Source organism: Papaver somniferum, chromosome 1 (assembly GCF_003573695.1).
Source record: "Papaver somniferum cultivar HN1 chromosome 1, ASM357369v1, whole genome shotgun sequence".
NCBI classification, from domain to species: Eukaryota; Viridiplantae; Streptophyta; class Magnoliopsida; order Ranunculales; family Papaveraceae; genus Papaver; species Papaver somniferum.
Window position 1 is genome coordinate 191,232,242 of NC_039358.1, and position 7,001 is coordinate 191,239,242.

Below are 7,001 nucleotides of genomic sequence, written 5' to 3' on the forward strand. Positions count from 1 at the left end.
GAAGGCTAGAAGTTCTTAACCAAATTTTGCTGATGAAAATGATGTGGAAATTGGTATACTCATCAGATGAATGGGCTCTATTTTTTACAGCTAAGTTCAAAGATAAATATGGTGTATGGTTTTCAAAATGGAAATTATCATCAGTAAGAGCAGGTTTGCAATGGGCTTGGCTTACTTTACAAGAAGACATCTCTTGGAAGATTGGAAATGGTGTTAGCATCTCAGTATGGTTTGATAACTGGTATGGATCATCCCCACTAATTAATGAAATTGGTTATACTGATTTTGTTCATAACAATATGCAGTTGAAATTTCAGGACTTAATCATTAGTGATCAATGGAATATACATCCTCAGTTGCAGCACTTGTTACGGATTGATAACTTGCCTCATATTCACAGTGGAAATGATTCCATAATATGGAACCTACATAGTAGTGGAATGTTTAATAATGCAAAGGCAGTGGAGAAAATAAGACACAAGGAAGACAAGGTAGATTGGTCTTCTTATATATGGAGGAAATCTTTGCACCCAACTATTGCCAGCAACATTTGGAAGCTTCTACAAGGAGTTTATGTGAATGATGACATGAAAAGAAAATAAGGATATGAAATGCCTTCTAGATGTTGTATCTGCAAATCAGAGCAGGATTTTATGGAGCATACAATGTGTCTTTGTGAATTCAGTGTTCAGGTTTGGAATTGGCTTGGCAATATGTTTCAATTTCCCAGGCCATACTCTTTTTCAGAAGTTTTTTCTGCAGCTAAACAGCACAGTCCTATCATTGATGAAGTATGGATAATCTCTGCTTGTACTGTCATTAAGGAGTTGTGGTTTCAAAGAAACAGAGTTTTCTTTGAAGGAGGTGATGTTAATATTCATGGTTTCAAGCACAGGGTTATGAAGATTGTTCAAGATCATGGTGTCAGAATAAAAGGGGTCAGGTGGAACAATGACTATGAAAACCAAATTCTTAGTCACTTTAAAATTGATTCTTAAGATTCCTTATTTTTTGTAATTTTTCTACTTTGTTTATTGTTTTATAGTAACTTTTGTATTCTTTTAGTTTGTCAATAAATGAAAAAAAGGGTGATTCAGCAAAAAAAAAAAAACATTGTTGGTGGGCAAACATTGTTTAGTATGTTTAATTAAGAGAAATTTTACAATGAAAAATTTAATAGATTATTTATTATGAGCAATTAGTGAACAAACATTATTATGAGCAATTAATAAATCATTTATTATCATCAATTAGTGTGAAACACTAATTAGTTAAGTATTTATTATATTTATTAGATTAGATTTCCATTAATGGGTCATTAAATGTTAGTTTTATGGGAGAAATTACAGTCATAGATTTATCAATTGGGAGATGAAATCTTGGCCACCACTTACACGTGCGAGATGAGGGTGTGGTCAGGAGAACTAAAGTTGTAGATTTATTTTTTTGAGGACAAATCTGAACCACCACTAACACAGGCTAACTTAGTCAAACTGTGTTTTGCACTTAAGATGATTTGATTGATTAGTAGTTTTTCTTCATAATAGCTTGGTTTATAATTGCTCATGTGCTTTTCTTGATTATTTATACTTTTCAATTGATATGGCGTGCTAAATTCTTTGACGTGATATGCTTTAGGATTGATAAGTAATACTTTAGAATCACTACCCATAAAGCGAAGAAAATTACAACGAAGAAACAGTATTTAAAAATGCATGGAATATATTCTTAAAGATTAGTAGAGTTTGCATAATTAATTGGTGGAAACCGAAAATCCTAATAACCCATTCCAACTTTGTTAACTATTAGAATTTTATATTATATCAATTTGTTCCAAATTTCTGAAAAATCATCAAAACATCATCTTGTCGATTGGTTACTTTGATATTAGTTAGTAGTAATATTTCACACTCCTCGTGGGAACGACCTGTACTTTCCATTGTCTACTAGTTGGACACTGTGCACTTGCAGTTTATTATTGTAGGTTTCCCAACCTATCAGATAGCATGAATTCCTTGACTTATTTGTTCCTTTTTTGTGTATGTACCATTGTAGCCAAAAGAAAGACAAGAAACACATGCCCACTCCTCCTTCCAAACCTCCCCGACATGATAAATACTTGGCAGCCGGCCAATTTCGCGGAAAACGTCCGAGTGAGGTAGCCTTTTCTATCCGCGAACCTAGAAATCAAGGTAATGAGTCGTCGGATTCATCAGCTTCTTCCACCCCTATTGTATCTGCTTCCGGAAGCGATGAAGAAGAAATTAGGGAACAAGAAGAGATTCTTCTAGGAGGTGAATATCATGATAATGATCATGATGATGATGGTAACTATGGTAATGGTGGTCCTAGTCGAGGTGATGGTAATGGTGGTTCTGGTCGAGGTGGTGGTGGTGGTGATGATGATGATAATAATAAGGAGGAGGAGGATGAGGAGGATGAAGGTAATGATGGTAAGGGTGTTGGTGGTAAAGGTGGTGATGATGATGATGAGGAGGAGGAAGAGCAGGCGAAAACGTCGAGACGGAAGGACGGAAAGCCAGTTGCAGCTAGCGCGAGACACATTCCCGCCCAACATTTCCAGCTGGAATGTCTTCGTAGTGGGAAATCCAGGGGAGAACCTAGAGATGGCTGCGAAGTTCTATTTGGATATCCTGGAACGTGGGCTCGTACCATCTGTGAAACAATCGTAACAAAGAGATGTTAACTTTCATTTTTTTTTTATATTTACTTGTTTTTCTTTTATAGGATCATAAGAATGTCGTACGTCTTTTCAGGCGGCAATCTTCTTATGTGAAAATGTCCTTGTGGGATCTAAAAGATGAATGTGCAAGAGTCAAAGAGATTATTGAAAACTCTGGTATGTATACTGCCGTTGTGAACTCTGTGATTGCATATGACAAGGTTGCAGTATCAAGTTTCTGTGAGAGGTTTTACGGCGAGACCGATACATTCCAATTCCCTTTTGGCGAGATGGCATTGACTCCCGATGATGCTGATCAGATATTGGGGATGCATGTAGAAGGAAAATCCACCAATGACAAGTTCAAGAAAATGCTTAGTTGGGAAGAAATTTATGCATTGACCGAGAAATTGTTTGGGTGGGATCAAGAGACGACATATGGTCTTTTCGTGAAGGGAAAGAAATACCCGAAGAAAGAGTTCAAACTCATAGAGCTTAGGGAGATGTTTGCTCGGACACTAATCACAGAAAAAGTTGATGGTCTCTCTAATATGGAATGTCGTTATGCGGCGGCTGGGTATTTGTTATACGCACTTGTGTCGGTTATATTTCCCGACAGCAAAGGTAACCGGGTCAGTGTCAACCTTCTTCAACTTTTGGATCCTTTGGAAGATGTGAACAAGTACTCTTGGGGGACTGCCATAGTAGCACATTTGAATAGTCAGTTATCAAATACATCTTATGAATGAACTTCTCAAATGAATGGCAATTCGGCTCTACTCCAGGTAATTGGATTGAACAAAGTTGTCTCCTCTGTTTATGATTTTTTGTTATTTGAATATTTTTATACCTATCAGATTGTTTTATTTTATTTTGTTTGATGTCAATGTAGGTGTGGATGTACGATCGTTTCCCTTCATTGTTCAAAGACAATCCCGACGTTACAGTCAATCCAGAATGGAACAAAACTAAACCAAGAGGAACTCGATACTTGTACACTGGCTGTCAGGATAAGGAAAAAAAGGATACGTTGTTAGAAATGCATCAAAAATTGGACAACATCACAACTGAAGAGGTAATCTTTGATCCTTATAAGAATAATAGGGTGAGCACAATGGAAGATGATGTCGTGTATTACAATGGCCCTCTGTTTTACCCTTACGGATTTTCAATGTATAATCCGATGAGAATCATGCGTCAGGTTGGGTATATTCAAGATTCACCCGCACCGGATTATGAACCACTATTCAACCACAAGTTAGACAAATGCGAGTCTGACGAGTCGGACTTAGTGGTGGTTTATGAACTTGAACCTAAGACCAAGCATTGGGATGATAGACACAAGCCTCATAGCAAGATAGACGTCTCTTATTGGGAGCATGTGAATGAAGGTCACGAGGCACCACCAGATTATTTGGAATGGTAAGAACGCTTCTCTCACCCTCGGGTGATCCGGATAGATCCTCCTGGCTCTCGAAGGAGCAACAAGGCATCTTCCCCGGCTTCTACATCTGACACCAGAGATGATTCTACCATTCTTAAGCTTGTGGTAAGTATTTATTTTTGGAATTGTGTTACAAATATAAGTTATTTAATATGAATTGGTATTTGAATGCAAATAGAGGGAACGAATGAAGATTCTTATCAAGGCATTTTGTTGCTCGGCCGATAAAGGAGAAGTGGTAGAACCTGAGCGACATCGTAAGTACGCTTATTGCAATCACATTGAAAATCCGCAAGCGAAGAAAATGTTTGTTGATCTGGCTAAGCAAAGTAACAGGCCAAGGAAAACCAGGGAACAAATGAGACAAGAACGTGCTCAACAGGGTGAAGGAAGCCAAGGTCAGGAAATCCCGGAGGAAAGAGAAGATGTTGATTCCCAAATAGCTGGTGCAAGTCAAGGTCGTCGTAAGAGAAGCCGGACATCAGCTGGTGAAGGAAGTCAAGGAAGTCAGGGAGGGCGAGATAGAGGTTGAGGCCCAGGTGGAGGTCGAAGCCGAGGTGGAGGTCGTATTCTTGTGTGAGGACATGTTCTTATAATTTTTTGATGGACGACCTTTAATTATTGTAGACTTGAACTTATGTTTGTTTGTTTGGTTTTTGTTTGATACAACTATCTACTGCTGGTTTGAATGGTTTGTTAAAACATTGTCGCTTTGTTTAATATGTTAGTTTTTTTTTTAAAGAAAATTAATGTTATTGTTATCAAATAATATATAATCCAAAAAAATGATCCAGCATAGGTGTCGTCATCTTATAGTTGAAACACAGCAAGAGTCGTTATATGATTCATATAACATATTAACGACTCTTCGTCAAAATTATCCAGAGACTTCCTTTTATTTTTTCAAATATAGAGTCGTTACTATTAATATGGAAACCAGTGACGACTCTAACTTACAAAAACATCCAGGAGATGAACCAATTTTTCTACTGTAGAATCGTTAGGTTAATCATATAGTAGATTAACGACCCATCGAGAAAAAAAAATCCAGAGAGAACATTTTTTTCGTAGGTAGAGTCGTTATTAGTTATATGGAAACCAGTGACGACCCTAACTTACAAAAACATCCAGGAGATGAACCAATATTTCTACTGTAAAGTCGTTTGGTTAATCATATAGCAAATTAACGACCCTTTGTATATTAAATCCAGAGAATACCTTTTTTAAGTATATAGAGTCGTTACTATTTATATGGAAATCAATGACGACCCTGACTTACAAAAACTTCCAGGAGATCAACAAATTTCTTCTACTATAGAGTCGTTAAGCGTCATATATTAGCATTGATGAATCTTCTAAAACTAATACAACGACTCTTTAGTACATAGTTTGTTTTAAAAGTTACGGATACACTTATATCATTACCGAAATAACACCACATAGTTCAAGCATTACATAAGATTTAGTATGGATATTCTTTAATTCGACACATCAAGTGTTCATCGATGAACGTCTTGGAGCGACGGTACAACATGGTATATTCCTTGTGGTGAATGAAAATTGTTTCCCCATTACGAATTCTCCATAACCCTTTGAACCGTTCGAGCTGAAATTCAATGAATGTATAAATGTAAGTATCCGAAGAAAAAAAGGAATTTGGTATGAAAAATTATGAGATTACTCACCTTTTCCCTTAGAGGAGCACGAGGATGATGGTCGTACAACATACTTCTAACTATAACGTATTCTCGCATTGCACTTTTTATGTAGTTGAATCGAAACGTTAAATCTCTCCATTTTCAGTTATTAGGATTTGTCGTGTGTCCATAAAAGAATTCTTTAACTCTCTTCCAAAACATTGAATAGATTTCATTGGGACGTTCACGGAAAGTGCTAGCGAAAGATTTTACGAGATCCATATCTTCGTACGGTTCCCATGCTACCATTGCCATTGATATCTCACTTTGAAATGAACATAGGGATTACTACTCGCTAATTAAGTTATGGAAGATGTAGATGGAATGAAAGTAGGAGGTTTGGGAAATTTTTAGAATAGCAATGGGTTGTATTATATAGAAAAAATACTGCAACGGTCATATTTTTTGAAATCCACAACAACGGTCGTTATGCTCATAACTTAATAGGTGATGACCCTTTCTATTTTTGTAATGTCAACATACAAATTGAAGAGTCGTTTGAAAAAGCGGGGGTAAAACAACCACACCCAATATTTTGCTTAGAAATCTGTATGGACAAACTCCAATATACTTTCTAGAGAATCAACTAGACAATCAGACTCAATCTAGATAAAAAGTATATCAAAGAGTTTATATCTCAATCTCTCGATTTGATATATACTCAAGCAAATAGAAATCTGTGAGTCTTTATCAAACACTAGAGAGATAACTTGGATGGTACCAAAGACCAATATCCAAGTGTCAATCAATTTAAATCAACAACCAAAAGGTCGGATATTCTAATTGATTGAACAACGCACAACCTGCGATATTTCAATTATATAACAAAATATAATGCGGAAAATAAATAACACAGACACCAGAATTTTGTTAACGAGGAAACTGCAAATGCAGAAAAACCCCGGGACCTAGTCCAGATTGAACGCACACTGTATTAAGTCGCTACAGACACTAGCCTACTCCAAATTAACTTCGGTATGGACTGTAGTTGAACCCCAACCAATCTCACACTGATCCAAGGTACAATTATGCTCCTACGTCTCTGATCCCAGCAGGATACTACGCGCTTGATTCCCTTAGCTGATCTTTCCCACAACTAAGAGTTGATACGACCCAAAGTCGAAGACTTTAATAAACAAATTTGTATTACACAGAAAAGTCCACGGTAATCGATAAA